The following is an 18,387-nucleotide window of genomic DNA, read 5'->3' on the forward strand; positions in this document are numbered from 1 at the left end:
TCCCCAGCTGCACTGGCAGAAATGGGAGATGGATCAATTCCTCTGCATTTGTTCCCAGGTGCCTGTAGTTGACTGTCAGGATTGGGCTGAGTCCTTCAAGAATTGATTAAGTCAGTCCCTTCCTGACAATTATGCTCATGCACACGCTTCCAGCGTCACCATCCCGGGCTGTGCAGGCAATGTCTAGTTTGGTGCCAGCAGATCTGCACCAACACTGAGCACTCCTCCACCCTGGTACCTTCCCTTCAGACTGAACTGAAATGCTGGAATGATTTGCAGGGCAGCTCAGTATGGGAATGTTTTTTTAAGACACACTGTAATACTGGTTAAGGACAGATGGTCTTGCAGGGACGACCGAGTTGATGTCTGCAAACCTCCTGGGCAGTCAGTTGCTTGATGTTTGTTACTGTGGTGGGTTTAGAAGCTGGAAACCCCCGTGCTTGGCAGTGTGCACAGCTCTGGGACCCTGTGGGGAAGTGGCAGACCCGTGCCAGGGGGTGGCCTTGGGGACCTGCTTTCCTCCGCAACTGAGCAAGGTCCTGGGCTTGGGGGCTTCCAGCACCCCTGCCCTCTCTGTAGGAGATGCTCAGACAGGGCAAAGGGGACTAAAAAGCAGCAAAACAGGAGTTGTCAGGGGAAGCTGCTTCAGGTGTCCTTGCAGGAGCATGGGCTAGCAGCTTCGGTGAGCGATCAAAGCGCAACTGCAAAACATGAGTTTCCCTTTAACAACCAAAAACCCAAACAAAATGAAGCTAATAAATGCGTTCCCTTCCTACAGGAGCATCTCCCAGAAAGATAAATCCCAGTTTGCATTTAAATCATGCTTATTTCACAGAAATTCCCCCAAGAAGCCCCTGGCAGTGAGGAACTGTTTCCACCCACTAGATCCGTGAGCATCATGTTGCTCCGACGTCTCCCAGCGCACGACACTTTTAGTAGACTCTGACTGGTTTCCCCTGTAACAAGTACCGGGTCTAAATGCATCAAGTTTAGTTTGAGATGCTTTCATGAGCTGCTGCTTTGCATCTCCATTGCCTGCCACTCCCTCAGAAGCTTGCCTTGCTTCAGCAATAATGTCACTTGGATATTAATTCACCTGGTGCCTACCTAGTGTCTCTCTTCATTAGCCAAGTACATCGTTCATGGCAAAGCTTTAATTAACGAAGCCAGAATTGCCCTTTTGCTATGTTATTCTCATTTCCTGGGGCCAAGCAACGTAACGCCCAGCTTGTTTTGTGCTTGGAGGCATCTCCTGGTAACTTCATGGAGAGCTTTGCCTCCATGAGGGCTGAAGAGGGCTGAATCAACGGTGGGATGTCCCAGCTGGAGTAGCTGCAAGAGGGGACCAGGGTTGCAGAGAGAGGTCCTGGGCCGAGGACTGTGCTATTTATGGCAGCTGTTACATATTTCTTTATGCGGGTCCACAGATCTGAATGGCTCTGTGATAGCCACTATAACAGACCACCAAAGGACAGCTTCGCCGTGACATTCAGTCTTCTCCACTGCCAGGGATCTCCTATGCTCTTCTTTGCCAGGCACACAGCTCCCAGAGTGCCTCAAACATAAATGGTATTTGCATTTTTACACGACGGGAAGATCAGCTGCTGAGAAGCGTTCTGCAGCCCACTCCCCAGCTGTGCTCTGAACATCTGCACCCGCCTGCCAGCAGCACGCTGCCGGAGGAGGGCACTGCCTCCTTTGCAAGAGCTCAGTGTTGTTTGCAGCAAAGCACAAAGACCTTGAATTGTCATCTCAAGTAAAATCCATGCCAGAGCCTCTTTCATCTGTGCGGCATTTTCAGCTCCCAGCAGCTCTGCCATGGCTCCATGGGAACACAGCACTCCCAAAACCGCTGAAGTCATTCAACTGGAGGTGCAAAGTGCCACACACCACCACCTCTCAGCTCCCCTTGTTGCGTGGAGCCCATCAACACGGCTGCCTGGAGCAGAACCTAGACACTCCCACTCGTCTTGGAGCCTCTCCCGGGTGCTGGGAGACCCACACCCCAGCCCACCTCCCTTCCCCACCAGTCTCAGGCTGACTCCACTTCATGCTCCACCCAAAGCCCTGGAGCTTGCTCACATCCTGCTCACAGAGCTCAGCAGCTTCTGCACATGGGAAGGGGTGCTGGAGCGATGCTGAAACTGGCTGAAACTTGCATAAAACTTGCAACCCATCTTCATCACAGCAGCTGACTCATTACCTGGCTTATAAGAAAGCATGGAGGCCAAACCAAAACTGGATTAATGTGGCCATGGATGCCCTTGGACAAGCCCAAGGACTGGCCACAGAGCAGAGCCCGGTGGGAATGGAGATGGCAGGGGCTGCCATGCTGGCCAGGAGCGTCACTGGTCCTGGAGAATAACGGGAAGTTGCCCGTGTTGTGCCACACAATTTCATTTTAAATGATTCCTCTACCTGACTGTGCCATCCTGGGCTGAACAAGGCTGTTGCTTGCTGCTGCTTTCAAGCGGTGAAGATTTAAAGCTATAAAATAATAACTGCGTTACGGTAGGTCTGGGGTGGTAAGTATTAAAGCTCCTTAGCCTTTCCCCTTTAAGGGGATTGTTTAACAAAGACAGTCCCACTCACCACTTTACTCCATCTTTATACTAAAGGGTACCAGTAGACCAGAAAATTATTTTAGATTTCGAAGGAGCTTCATTTCTGGAAGGTGCCTCTGAGTTTTCTCATCCATAACCACAGAGAGGGAAGGTTTCTGAATGGCAATAACAATCTGTTGCTGCATTCACTTCCAGAGAGATATAATACAGTGAAAGACATCCTTCTGACAAGACTCGCTGAGGAATAGCACGCTGAAAGCATTCAAGGCAACTGGGGAAGAAATGTGAGCCAATATTTCAACCAGGTTCCTAAATCATCGGATTTTGGCAGCGACACAAAAATGAAGAGAAAACACGGAGACCTGAAATCGGTGGCAGCTTTAGGTCACTGTAAATGCCTTAAATAGCTTCCTTCCACAATTCCAGCTATTCGTGCAAGTTGGTATTGTTTAGTTTGTCACAGTTTTTTATTCATGGTTGCATTCTCGTGCCTTCCCCCACCCCCAATGAGGGGAGCAAAGCCGAGGTGGGGGCTGGAGCACTCCCCCAACCCCAACTCCCAGGTGAGGAGCATGGCCAACTAGGAAGCTTTCACCTAAGTAAGCTTGATAGTGCAAGCCATGGGAGCAAGTTGGCTTTTTGGCAGAATCATGGTTGGTTTCCACTGCTAATAGCTCAAGAATTTGGTGGCTTTGATGCCTATTTAATTTCAGTATAATGAACATCACTTTTACTATTTAACCTCCTTGTATTCTGCAGTAGATTTAATGTTGCAAAGCACAATTTATCAGTCCTGGAGAAGCGTAATATGCCTGAATGCTGTTATAAATGGTAGTAGAAGGGCCATGTTCTGGCACAGCCCCTCTAATTTATTTAGGTACTTACATGGCCTTCATCACCATAGTTACCTGAGTGCTATCATTAATGAATTCATTAGCGTTAATGTGCCTTGTGTGATTTTACCCTGGGAGGGGAAGGAGTGTTGTGCCTGGTTTGCTGAGAGAACTGAGGCAAAAGGCAGAGGGACATGTTCAGTGTCACACAGAAAATGTCTATCAGGAGCAAGAGGCAAAGTAAGTTCATGCGAGCCTTGGTGCAGGGCCACAACTGCACAAACATGTTTTTTTACACTTCTGAGGATTGACAATCAACATATAACTGATGGCAGTTCTCTGCACTGGGATGACTCTTGCACCAAAAACCTACACGTGCATTACAACTCTTATGAACCAACTGTCATATTTCGATTTCCAATGCAAAAAAAAAGGTTATATTTTCATGTGTATTGGGTTTGCGTGGCCAGGTTTTGGTAGCGGTGGGGGTACAGGGGTGGATTACGTGAGAAGCTGCCAGAAGCTTCCCCCATGTCCAATGGAGCCAACACCAGCCGGCTCCAAGACGGACCCACAGCTGGCCAAGGCCAAGAACATCAGCGATGGTGGTAGCACTTCTGAGATAATGTATCTAAGAAGGGGAAAGTGTATCTAACGTATCTAAGAAGTGGGAGAACAATTGCAGCGGAAGAGAGGAGGGAGACTATGTGAGAGACACAACTCTGCAGACACCCAGAGTAGTGAGGAAGGAGGGGCAGGAGGTGTTCCAGGTGCAGCCCATGGTGAGGCAGCTGTGCCCTGCACCCATGGAGGTGACTGGGGGAGCAGAATTCACCTGCATCCCGGGAAGGACCCCACACTGGAGCAGGGGGATGTGCCCGAAGGAGGCTGTGACCTGTGGGAAGCCCACGCTGGGACAAGCTCCTGGCAGGACCTGTGGCCCCATGGAGAGAGGAGCCCAGGCTGGAGCAGGTTTTCTGGCAGCACTTGTGACCCCGTGGTGGACCCACGCTGGAGCAGGGGAGGAGTGTGAGGAGTCCTTTCCCTGAGGAGGAAGGAGCGGCAGAGACAATGGGTGATGGACTGACCACAGTCCCCATTTCCTGTCTCGTGTGCCACTCGGGGGAGAAAGGAGAGAAATCGGGAGTGAAGCGGAGCCCGGGAAGAAGAGAGGGGTGTGGGGATGGTGTTTTTAAGATTTGGTTTTATTTCTCATTACCCTTCTCTGATTCGATTGGCAATAAACTAAGTTAATTTCCCCAAGTCAAGTCTGTTTTGCCCATGATGGTAATTGGTGAGTGATCTCTCCCTGTCCTTATCTCGACCCAGGAACCTTTTGTTATGTTTTTATCTCCTCTGTCCTGCTGAAGAGGGGAGTGATAGAGCAGGTTTGGGGAGTGCCTGGACCCAGTCAGGGTCAACCCACCACATCATGATTTGTCTGTACCTTCACAACTATCGTAATTTGCACTTCTGCAGAAATCTCTGACTGACCAGGCATTAAACACAGCACTGGACCATGGTTTGTCTAACCCTGCTTGGCAAGATGCTCCGGTCCCCTCAGCTGTGCCTTGTCCCAGCTGGGGGATGCCACAAGTTTTTGCAGTATTTCACATCACCTTCACTGTGGGCACGGGTTGTTTTAGTCAATTTTCTGGGTGTGAAACTTCACTTCCTAGATAATTCCCTGAGAGAATGAGTTCTGACTCTTGCCAAAGGAAACAATTATCAGGGCTGAACACCAACCGGTTTGATTGGCCTTTTTATCTCCTAAAACTCTCAAGAGAGAAGCAGTCACCATCTTCACACCCTGCTGAAGCCAGCTCTGAATTCAGGTTTCCAGTGTTTTGGGGGCTTTTTGTTCTAAGATTAAGAGAGTTTAGTGGGTGTGAATAATGTCCTGGCTCCTTGGGAAAACTGTGCAAACAGATGAATCAAACAAAAGTTCCTAGAAGTAGAAATATGTGAATTTGCCCTGACCATAAGAAGAAGGGATCTGTCCCTGGAGATACTCAGAAGTGAACTGGCCCAAGCCCTGAGCTACCTCATTTAACTTTGTATCTGGCCTGCTTTAAAAAGGAGCATGGGCCAGGTGACATCCAGACGTCCCTTCCGACCTAAATTACCCTCTGATTCCATTAATTTAATATCTGATCAAATATCACTGACCACAAAATCATAATAAAGCTACTTCACTTGAGTTTTAAGAAATATTAAGTTAATCTAATAAGGAAGTAATTCATCATTTCCAAGTCCCATCTAGCAGAGTGAGGAGTACTTACACTGAGTTGGATAAGCAAGGGGAGATGGGCAACATGATGGCAGTGTCTGTTCAGTGCTAATAAATGCAAAATCACTAGGACCCTCGCAAAGACCCTGTCTCACCTTGGTCTGCTCAAAGGTGCACTCTTAGCTTGCTACACTGACCGCTGCTAAACATCTTGTTTTTCAAGTCATCTAATGCCTTTACAACAAACTGGTCCTCTTCAGTACTAGCAATACCTCTCACCAAGGAAACTTCCCCGTGGCTGATCAACAGGGAGGGGTCTGTACCTTTTATCTCAGCTTCTTCCCAGTCAGCAGGTCTGTAACAGGTTGGCCTCTCTCCAGGAGACTCTGCTCATCCCTACAGATGCTCCTCTCCCATTGGCTGCATATGGAGCCAAACTCCTTAGCACAAGCACCTCAGGTAGACACCCCAAATTCTGCACCTACTACTCATCTGTGGTTCTTCCTCTGATGTCATGAATGTCCCTATTAAGTAGGACCTGTCAAAGACATATCTGTAGTAATCTCTAGCAGTCACCTCTCTCCATCCCAAGACACCCCTGCTCAACATACACAGACACCTTCCCTTTGGCCAACTCCCTAACCAGCTCGTATTAATGCTGGTATTAATCCCCAGCATCTCTACCTTTAGTAATAATTTCCTGTGGGAACAAAGTCAAATGCTTTACTTAAATTAGATAGCCTGGATCTGCTGTTTTTCCCTTATCTAAGAAACTGTTTTCATATATATATATATAAAAAAAAGATATGCAATGTCTGTGTTGTAATCTAACATTGATAAAACCATGATGTAATTTATCCTGTCTACCCTTTGCTTTCACATCCTTAATTACTCTTTCCTTCAGAAGGTGTTTAGAGACTGAGCAGAATATTGAGTTCAAACCATCAAGGCTAGAGCTCCACAGGCCCCTTCACATATACAGGTTTTTTTAGTACAGTATATGCTAAACCCACAAAGACCTGACTCTCAACCTCAGTGCCTCGGCTTGCCTTGCTATTGATGCTGATGTTTTGTGGTTGTTTTTTTTTTTTCACTACTGAAGGTAAAGAGGATAGGCTCTACCATAGTTAACATGAAGCAGTTGGAGGTTTTCTTGCTTTTGTATTTTGCAATTTCTGCTGCATCACTTTCATTTCATAAAGTGGACGGAGGGTTCAGACTCCTACCCAACCTTCTCCTTACAGAAAACAAAGGAAAATTCATTTGACATTTGGCCTTTTCTCAATTATCCCTAATCTTCATTCTGTTTAGCCATTTTGATTATACAACCACATAACTTGTTGCAACAGGCTCTTGGCCATTCTTTTATACTTTCTGACCTCTGAGGTAAAATTTACCTTTCCACACATCCCCTGTTCTGTTTGCTGGGAAGTCTCTGCTCATTCTCAGTATCTTCTCTCAGGTTCCTGTATGACCAGGAAAGTCTGTGGCTTTACCCAGCTAGTGGTGGTGTGCTTGTTTTATCTCCTGGTGGGTATATAGAGCTTGCAGTACCTCTTGCCTCCTCCACATTTGCATGACTGAGCTCTCTTCACGCCCCCCAAGTTTCTCTATTAACTGTGTCAGTTGTGAAAATGATAACAGGGTTAACACAGAGTGTAACAGAGTCCTCTGCTTAACATGAGAGAAAGAGCAAGTTAAACACTAGACGACACATGGAAAATAATGCAGAAAAAATTTGCAAGCTACTATGTGACTTGTCTATATACAGTATTGATTATTTTATGTAGAGCAGGAATTAGTGCAGAAAAACTTTACAAAGAATGGAGACTTTGTAAACCTCCTCTGTTCACAATGAAGTTGGTTTTCCTTACGCTGGAGACCAACAGCAAGGAGCATAATAAACCTACGCAAAATAATGAGCGATCTGCTGGAGGGAGTACTGGGAGCCCTCCTCTCCCTGTCCTGTGCCGCAGGATGAGGGCGACTTCACGGAAATGAAACGGTAGGGAACTCTACCTTGATACAAGAGCTTAGCATGGAATTAGACTGTCTAATTAATTGTCAATAAATGTTATAGAAACTGAAAGAATTAACGGGATTCAAGAAAGGATTGGAAGCTGATATAAACATGGCAGCAGAGTACAATTAAATCATGTGCTCGTGAAGGTCTGTGTGTATTTCTGTGTACTCAATGCATATCCATGTCGCTGTGTGTTTCTATACAGACACAGATTTACTCACCTCTGTTTGTTAGACATAAATATATCATAGACTCATAGAGTGGTTTGGGTTGGAAGGGACCCTAAAGACCATCTAGTTCCAACCCCCTGCCATGGGCAGGGACACCTTCCACTAGCCCAGGTTGCCCAAAGCCCCGTCCAACCTGGCCTTGAACCCTTCCAGGGAGGGGGCAGCCACAGCTTCTCTGGGCAACCTGTGCCAGGGCCTCACCACCCTCACAGGGACTTAGATCTCATCTAAATCTCTCATGTGTCAGTTTAAAACCACCACCCCTCATCCTATCCCTCTCTCCCTGATCGAGAGTCCCTCCCCAGCTTTCCTGTAGCTCCTTTAAGTCCTGGGAGGCCTGTCCTCAGCCGTCGTAACCTGCCTGCTGGCTCCATGTCGTTGCCAACTCTGCGTCCCGCTCTTCCCATCTCAGATAACCCGTCTATGCAGCCATTGTCTGAGCCAACCTCATGAGGTCTCCGGTTCCACACTGACGTACGTGGTTAAATGCTTCAGATTGCTTTAAAACTGCAACTGGAAAGCAAATCCTCGGTTGGGTTTTTTAAATATATAGCCTGTTCTCTAATGCTTACTGTATTTTAATCTTGGAGGTAGGCATGTAGCTGCCTGAGGCCAATCAAAGGTGCAACTTTTGGTAAGCCGTTTAATGGTCTGAGCTTCTTCCTTCGCCCTGTTGGGAAAGAGGAGAACAAGCGCTTCTTATCATATTTGTATAATTAAAGCAAAAAAGAATATTACAACCTCCACCCTCAGTCACAACAGGGAATTCAGGAGTGCACAATGCAGTCAAATACTATTATTTATCAGTCCTAGACTGAGAATAGCTTTTATGAAAATCCTTTATTATCCTTTTAATCAAAGACAGATGAGGCAAAACTATCCTATGGCTAACTCATTCTATCCTTTGATACCTCTCTTACTGTTTTACCCTTATACATATTTTCACTAACATATTTTGCCCAGTTTTCTGGGAATTAGTGGTTGGGGTTATTTTTGGTTTGCTTCCAAGTGTTTTGACTTAGGTGTGAATGAGGGCACTGAGCCTTTGCTCTGCTCACAGAGCCAAAACTGTGGGAGCCGTTTTTCCATCCTGTTGATGGTGAGATGGTGCTGTCAAATTAGATATGGACTACAAGGTCCAATTCTGAGCTTCATTGCACAGGACAAACCATCCCCATTGCATTTTTTTCTTCATTGAGAAAGACCCCACAAGCAGTAACACAAGGCAACTCGTATACTCCGTACAATTCCTTCCTCTTGTCTCTATGTGACGCAGTCATTTGATATTTTGGTTTCAGTGGAAGATGATGTGATACAGTGCTGCCATTATCACCCATCAGAGACCAGCATTGTACCCAGAAGACAGAAATTGAGAGATTCATATTCATTTCTGTGAGGGTCAAACTGCAACCTTTTTAAGTGATTCTCATTGTGAGCCTTCCCCCATGGTGTGGCACTAAAAGTGGTACCTGAATTAATCCCACGCTTTGCTGTTGATTTATTTTCAGAATACAGATGTGTTAGTCTAAAGGAATAAGAAAGAAATTTGTTGGAAAAGGTAATAGTTCAGGTTTGAAAATGTGCTGAAGACTTCTCTATGTTTTCTACCTGTACCCATCAAACCAATTAAAAGTGTTACCTCTCTGTGCAGACTTGACCTCACTAGTGTATGTAAAGTCTGAGAAGGAATTCAAGACATTCTGAATAAAGTAAAGGCTGAGTAATGTAATAACGATAGCAAGCTATGAGCCCTTTTCCTCTGAAAGTTGGCTGAAATACTAAATGAAACCCTTTCATCCCAGCAACTGGTTTGAAACTCCTAGTTCAAACCGAAAATAGTCAAAACCATCCCTTGAGGAATGGAAAGCTGACCCATCTGAAATATGATCTACAGTGCATATCTTTAAAAGTTCCGGTAATCCTCATATAATTATTGTATGGTAGACTCTTTTTTTTCTTTCTACTCCATGTGCACTTCAACAGAAAAACACTCTTTATTTTTCTGTTTTATGAATAATACAGAAATACATAAATAATAGAGATGTTATTAATAAAATGGCCAAATATGTATTCCCCTCAAAATGCATGAGTTTGAATGGAATGTCAAACAGATTACTGGATGAATATTTGATATTTTAATTTATTGGGTAATTTCTTACAAGAATAGCTGAAGTCCTCAATTAGACTTCATACCCCTGGTCCTCCATCACATCTGCCACCAATTCATGCCATGTTCCTCCCACTCCTACGAACCTGCATCTCAAGAAAGATTGGCAGTTGCAAGAGCAGTCAAAAACTACCTTCATGCTGACACTGAGACTGTCAGTCGTGGGCTGTCCCTCAGGATAGATCAAAACAGTCTTGGGGATGCTCAAACTTGCCCTGGGACTCGATGTCTCCTCTTTCTGGGGTGCAAAGACATCTCCTCACAGCAGATGTCTGAGAGCAGATGAGCTTTGCACAGCAGCAGGCACAGATCCCCAGCTGGGAGCTAAAACCAGGGTCCAGCACAGCCTCAAATCACGCAGCAACAGCTTCAGACTCGTCTGCAAAAAGACAAGCTTTTGCACAAGCTGAAACCTCCCACCCAACAGGCGTGGGCACCGCAGACAGCAGGGCCAGACCTCAGCGCTGTGGGATGGTGGGAGCCTGGTCCTTGCTTAGCTGAGACTACGGGGGCTCTTGCTCTGAGGAAGGGTGAGGCCCACTACTGCAACGCTGCTGCAGGAGCAAAAAGCTCATGTTCACATCAGTTCCTGCTCCTGCGTGCCCAAGGACCAGTTGAAACAGCAGAACAACTCCTGGAAACCCCACAGCAGTGATTAAAGACACAGGGGAAACATGCCTGTGGAATGAAATTAAATACACACATGCTCTTGAGCCCGCTGAAATTTTATTTAATTAATTTTTCAATCATATTGAAGTGGAGAGACTTCATGCCATTTTGACCCAAGTTGAACTGAAATAGGTTTGTGGTTCAGCTCAGATCACTTCCATTTTTCAGCCTACCTTGCTAAGCAGTTTGCGAAGATGAAAAAGAGACATTAGAAAATAACAGAAGGAGAAGAAAAGTCTGACTCACCTGAAACAGGAATAGAAATGCATCTTTTCTGAAAATAGATGAAAAGGAAGTAATTTTTGTCTTGAATCCACCTGAAAAACTCATTGCCATAAGCTATTATTGAGGTGAACAGCCTTTTACTGTTAAAATTATTAGACAGGTGTGTGTGAAGTACCTAATAAACTGGATGTAAATTAAAAGGCAGATTTTTCAGAAAACTTAGTGCATATTAGACAATTACACTCTTCTTTAAAAGCCAGGAGACATTTCCATTGACTTGACCTAGACTGCACCTAAAAGCATCTGGTCTCAAATTCCACTCTGTTTTAGTCTCAAATTCCTGTCATTGGCCTGAATCAGGATAAATAATTAGATTCGTGATGCAGAAGAGTTTTGCAATGTCTGACATTAGTTCCTGATGAACGAGAGCCTGTCCAGCAGCTGCACATCAGCCCCACTGCAGCATTCCCTGTGCATACAGGAAAACACCTAAAGGTGCAGGTACATTTAGATTATCAAAAGCACATCGGCCACCAAAGCCCAGCAGCTGCATTTATTGGACTTTAGGAGGTGTAACGTAACCTAAGCAGACATTTCCAAGCAGCTCCACCCCAAGGGCTTGGTCGGGGCAGATGGAGAACTCGCCCCCATCTACTCCAGGCTGGCACAGACCATGGCCTATTGACCGTTGCACAAACCCCACTACTCCAGACACTGCACACTCCCCTAACATTTATAATAAGTGTTTTAAAGGTCTTAAAAATCAACCAGTGTCCTTTGTCATATGTGTCCAGGGAAGCCTGGCTCCTCTTGGTACTCTGGGTCCAGCTGAACTGGGTTCCAAGGGAAAGGGTTATTATCACCACTACATTTTGGAAAAAAAACTAGAAGCCTTGCCTAAAATTGCTTTTCAAAGCAGAGCAATGTCCAGACTGCGTGATCCTCTACGTGAACCTCCTGGGGTGATGGCAAAGACTTCCGTATGCTCAGAGGCACTGTGCAGCACTGCACGCCCCTGAGGATGAGTGTCCTTGTTGGCAAGGTGAGGGCCATGCGTGGTGTCAAGAGCCATGCTGAGACCGCTGGCAGGCTGCTGGCAAAGCTGTCCCACAGAGTGGTCACGTGGAAAGCAACCCTGATCCGCTGCCACCACCACACCGTGAAGCAAAGGGGTTTCCTCCACTGTGCGGGTGTCTCTAAGGCTCTTTTCTAGTCTGTGGGGTACCTGTCACTGGGAAAAAGTCACCCTTTGGGCTAAAGAGAGGGGATTACTCCAACCTGTTTGTCTCCATCGTTATGCTCTGGACATAATGATGATCAGAAGGTCAGTGAAGCTATCACCATGTGGGACAATACCCAGCCTAAACTTTCCCTGGCTCCTAAATTACTCCCAACCAGCCTCCAGGATCATGCTCTTGCACCTCTGTTAGTGCCATGAGTCCAGGGACACCGTGGACCTAAAGGTGACTTGGTAGAAACCAGCAAGACCCAACTGCAAGTCTCTTGCTGCAGCTCTGGTGAAGATGCTCCCTGGACATGTCCCATGGCAGGAGGGGGTCTGGCAGGTCCTGGAGCCAGTGCTGGGCTCCTTGAAGCTAACAGCCTTGGCAGCATTTGCAGCCTTGCTGGTCTGACCTCTCCTACAGAAAAAAAAACACCTTTAAAACACCTGATGATGAAGACATAGCTGTTAAATGTGCTGGGTGCATGGGCACTGGCTCAGATTGGCCAGTATGAAAATGGAGTAGACTTCATCCAGGTGCCTCTGTGAGTTTCTTTAATGCACTACGTACAAGGCCTAGGTTGGATGGATAATTAAGATGAAGAAGTTGAACCCTGAATCCATCCCTTGAAGCTCCATAAAAGTCTTTGTGGCAGTTTATGGCATCAGTTGGGGGCCAACTGAGGCAAGATATAAATGAGGATGACAAAAGAGTCTTTGTCGGTTCATCAGTAAGAGCTTTTGGTGAGAGTCACTTCCCAAAAGGGAATTATCTCCATTTATCAACATTTAGAGGAGGTTAATAGCTCCTCTTATTGGGTGGGGATGCAAGCAAGCTCATTTCAGGAATCAGAGAATGAGAAGGCATCCAGCTTCTCCCAAGATGTGCTCTAAGATGATAAACCATCTTCCCCCTGCATTTGTGCAGCCCCGAGCACATGGGAGCAGTAGCCCAGGACAAGCTCCTGCTTAGGAATGAGCACGGCCTCTTGCCCTCCATCTCTCCTGGCCATCCTCAGCTGGCATCAACATGTGGCTGGGAAATAAAGTCATTTAGAGCCATTGCACTTCCTAGGCTTTTTTGTCCTTTCAGGCTTGTCATGCTAATTTCTAGCCTCATGTGCCAGCCATGAATCTTAGCTTAAAATCAAAGCATTTCCAAGCAGACTTTCTCAGGAGAGCCTCTGACAGAGGCAAAGCCATGTTTGCTACCAGAAGGAGACTTCTCAGGCAACAAAGTGCATTGCAGAGCTGTTGAAAGCCTGTTTCTCTGGGGTTTCGTAGCGTTAATCAAGGCAGGCACGGGTGTTCAGTTTGAGAGTCAAAAAAAAGAACAAAAAAAAAAAGACATGAAAATCCACAAGAAGAGAGAGAGGTTCAAGGAGGGGCAGGTAATCAGGGACAGACAAAGCGAGGTCCACAGCAGCAATACTTTAAAAAAAAATCAATATAACCCTTTAAGAGGAGGTCTTGGTTTGATTGCTGTTCTTTTACATGAATAACAATTACTGGGCCTGAGATCTGCAAAGTGCCTCCTGTTATTACACTGCTGCTCTGCTGCCTGACAGGAGCTATCATTTTAAAGAGGACGACACCAAGTTGGGTGTCCACATTTCTGAAAACTTTTTTTTTTTTTTTATTTTTGCCTTTAAGAATGCTCTATTCAGCATAAACAATTTCAATATGCTTGTTCAGGCCCAGCTGAGGGCAGAGACCAGCTGCAAATCTCCTGGTGCTTGGGAGAGGTGGCAAATCACCACAGCCCCCACTTGGGAGGGGGCAGGAGCTTGTGGGTCAGCGGCATAATGGAGGAGCTGCCAGAGGTGGTGCTCAGACTGGATATTTGTCCTTGAGGGCAGGGTTTTCTGGTCTAAATTTCTTTTGCTTTGGTCAGTAACAGCACCAAGGGAGGACCAAAAAAAAATTAAAAAAAAAAAAAGTTTCTCACGGAGGATCACACAAGAGAAAACCAGCGGCACACAGCCCAGGGACCACACCAAAGATGTTATCCTTGGGGGCAGGCGTTGCTGAGCTCACAGTTTGCATCGTGGCTGTCCCGGTGCTGTGCCCCAAGGAAACGTCTGGAGCAGTTTGGCTGCTGGAGCACAGGGAGATGTGAGCTTCACCTCCAGAAAGATGCTGTGAGCAGCACACGTGTCCTCTGAGTATCTCTGATACAGAGCTGGTACAAAACATAAAACAAGTTGTAACCTCTGGAACCCACCTCTCCAACACGAGCAACTCAATACCCTCCAGAAGAAAAGCATAAAAAAGCAAAGGCCACACCAGCCACACACACCCAGTCCCCCTCTTACCAGCAGTATGACACTGCGGGGGCAGCTGCTTTGCAGGTGTAAATGATTACACACTGATTTGCACCAGCTGGCAGGCTGGTCCCCTCAGTCAAAAACCTTCTGGACTCTAATGCAGTTACACAGTGTTCACCCTGCTGAAATTTTATTAACACTTTCTCCAGACACCTCTAAGCTCCCTGTCCACGGCCATGAATCATCAGCGGCACTCGCAGTGTAATAGCCCAGCAAAAAATTAATTTGTTCATCTCCAGGTTCCCCAGAAGTGTGAGACTCGCAGAGCCGATCCCTTTGCACCTTCCCGGGAGGTTTCATCCCACGTGGCCCAGGAGCATCGTGTACAGGGAAAACCTGCCTGTGCCCGCGAGGCAATGCCCAGCATCCCATCAGCTCCCCTCCAAGCCCCCAAACTGAATTAAAGTGAGTCTATTCTTTTTCATCCTTAACCACAGTGAGTTGAAAACTGGAGTGGGTTTCTCTGGAAGGGGAACTGCCTTCCTGCAAGGATTTGGGGTGAGAAAGCAAAGCAGGATCTGGTGGTGCTTCATCCCTCGGCCCGCGGCCAGCAGAGTGCACTCAAAAGACATCCTCTGCTTGTGCGAAGCTCTCCTGCTAATAAAATCCATCCTGTGTTTAATATGTAGTGGCTGTTGTGAGGAGCTACTGAAACTTAATTGTTTCCCCCTGCATTATGAAGAAGAATAGAGACGCTCCAATGGGATTTCATTTTATTCAGGGAAATAAACTCGGTCTGATTGTGTTATTTTAAATAATTCCCAGGATTCATTTCCATAGTGCAACGGGGGCAACTTCACCAGCAGGAGTGTTGTGTATTAATATTTCCCTTTAACTTAACAAGAATTCACTTTTTTTTTCTGCTGATAACGCACAAGACACTCATTATTTTTGGAATGTCAGCCTTATTGGAGTTATCTTTGTGCACTACTTGTTTGTAAAATAGCCAGGCTATAGTAAGGACTGCAATTTTTAGTATTTTGTTTATTATTGCTCCGATGTCCAACTTCTTCTGTTGCCTGTAATTTGAAGCTTGTGCCCACAATGTAGCCAATACATCGAGCAGCCCCATTTTTCCTTGGTTAATTAAATGTGACCCATTTCTTTCACGCTGTCCTTCCCTTCCACTCCGGGGAATCGCTGTTCACATGCCAGTCAGTGTTAGTGCAGCAGGGCAGAATATTATTTGATTATTTGACACAACAGTGCTGCATTTTGCAGCCAAAACTGTGCATACGCACGAACAGGAACACACACGTCTTGCTGGTGCAACAACATTGCCATTGTAGGAAGCCAAAACCAGACAGGGGATGTGTCTGAACACCGAGGGTTTAAGTAAATTTAGCTGGCCCATCCCTCCAGGGATGATGCGTCAGTGTGGTGGATGGGACCGCTGAGCTTATGAGGATCTAAGAAGGCCTCTTCCTTTCCTCCTGGCCCAAGGACTTGGAGGGTATTTTATTTTCCACGTCACAGCTGGCGTGCCTGGTGCTCACTGCAGAGCAGAGCCCTGCTCCTCTGCAAGCCCTGGCCCCAGCTCCCCTGTCCTGCCCATGACCACGACTCATGGAAACCCTACGGAGGGATGAAGCTTGGCAGCAAAGCCAGCATTTTGTTAAGGGCTCATGATGCAAGATAAGGGTGAGGGCAAAACGTAGGTGAGACCAGCACATGAAGGCAGGGGCTGCTTACAGGGCTCCCCTTTGTCGAGCAGAAACACCAGCAGATGTGAGCACGGGAGCTTCCTACAAAGCTCAGCGAGCCCAAGCAAGCATCCAAGTAGATCTTTTCTAAGAAGAAGGGGGCAAAAGGGTGGTAGCCCTGGCCACCCTCCTGTTACTCACAGCAGATGACGTGTACATAGGCATGAGTTCATTCAGGCCACCTCTACCCACCTCCAGAGACACAGACATGGATCCAACGGGAGCACCCACATCCCCATCATTTCCTTGTCTCTGGATGAAATGGCTGCTGGCCCTGGAGTCCCCAACAGAGACCTGCCTCTCTTCACAGAGACGATGAAGAGCTCATGGGCGTACAGGAAACTGAGTTATCCAGGAAACGAGTGCCAAAAATCTGCCGTATTTTAATTACATTGAATTGCTGTTGCAGGTGTTTTCCACTGCCCTCTGACTCACTGAGCCCGGGAAGGCTCTTGCATGGTTTGGATGGTGTTATCGTGTCTGTACACCCCTACAACTTGACGCACATGGAAGCTTCAACTGTGCCTCAAAGTTGGAACATGACGGCAAAACCCTGTTCTCGTGGCAGGTATTAACGGTTTCATTTGCAGCCTCTGTGGTTTTATTTTGGAGACTGAAACAGAGCCAGCAATGCATTACAGAAAGAGTGAAAGACCAGAGGGATGTTACATAGATTTGAACTCTGCCCCAGGAGGGTAAACCTGAAGCTGCTCTGACAGACATCGCCCCCTCAGGGTGATGTAAAACAACCTGCACACGTGTGTGCAGAGATGTCTCCACTCAGTGAGAGACAGACAGATGCACACCTACGGATCACCACTTCTCTCTTCCCGAACCACACGATGGACGTTTGGAAATTTTCCCTCCAATCCAAATTGTAAGTATATTCACCATAAAATGACAGCTTGTTTGAAGAAAAAAAACAGAACCCACCTCACTCCCTGAGAGTGCCGTGGCTTCTTGCTGTTGCCTCCATCAGGGTACCAGGAGGAGGAGAGAGGTCCCTTCCTCCTGCCTGGCTTCAGATCAGCAGATCAGTTTGCTTCTTTCCACTTTTACAGGATGAAGTCTTCTACTGAAAATCAGCGGAAAGCAATATTTTGCCTGGTTGCTTGGGCTGGGCTACAGCCCTGGAGAAGACGGACCTTATTCTAGATTTTACTGGGCAGTGCCCAGGGGTTGGGCTCCCTCCGAGTGAGGCTGCTGCCGCTGCCAAGGCACTTAAAACGGAGTCACTTTTTTCAGCCATTCCTCTGGATCCAGAGCAATAACCCAGACAACAAATTTCAGCCATGAAGCATCAGTCAGACCGTTAACTGACATTATCCTGGGGTGCACGGATACCAAAAGTGACTACATTTGATCTGAACACATGAATATCCCACCAGAGGGAGTAAGCCCAAGGCACAGGATAACATTTAACTTGGCCTTAGGCTGGTGTATCTCCCACCAGCCGTCCAGATTGTTTCATCCATGTAAATCCTTAGATGCCACGAAGATTCTTCTCAATTCACACCAGTCCTGGAGAGCAGACCTAGCCTGAAATTAGGTAGTTTGACGTCATTTATAATAGTTCTGAGACTTAAACTGCACCAGTGAAGATAACAGGTGTGTCTAAAGGGTCTGTCACACTTAGTTATTTATCTAATAACTCCATCCCTTGGAGGTTTGGCCCCAAACATTGTTAAATGAGCCTGTTTCAATTTTCAGAACAAACTACATCTTACTGAGAGAGTGTGAAAAGGCACAGGCAGATGCTGCCGAAACCTTTGGAGGATCTGGGGCCGCCACTTCAAACGGGCCTTCGGTGGCTATTTTCACTGCCAGCATCTGGCCCGAAGAAGGGAAATCCTCCCTGATGCGGCAGCTGAAACCCACGGGCTAAGAACAAAGTTGGGAAGCGCCTGTGCTGTCCGAAAGGAGAGCATTTAGTGTTTGTGCTCGTAAATTGTTCCTCTGCTGGTACGAAGGGTAGAGATTTAGTGGGTATGTGTGTCTGAGAGAAAAGTAAGAATTACATAAAAAAGGAGGAACTCTCATCATGCTGCAACTGCAGAAATGGGAGCTTTAACAAAAATATTATAGACTGCGATGCCCAAGCAGAGCTGACAGTCGACTCTTACCTGGCTATGGAGAAAAGTGACATTTTCACAGCAATAAATGCTCCAATTTTTGCGCCGCTTACAGCGGTTAA

This window comes from Strix aluco, chromosome 4, assembly GCF_031877795.1.
Source record: "Strix aluco isolate bStrAlu1 chromosome 4, bStrAlu1.hap1, whole genome shotgun sequence".
Lineage (NCBI taxonomy): Eukaryota > Metazoa > Chordata > Aves > Strigiformes > Strigidae > Strix > Strix aluco.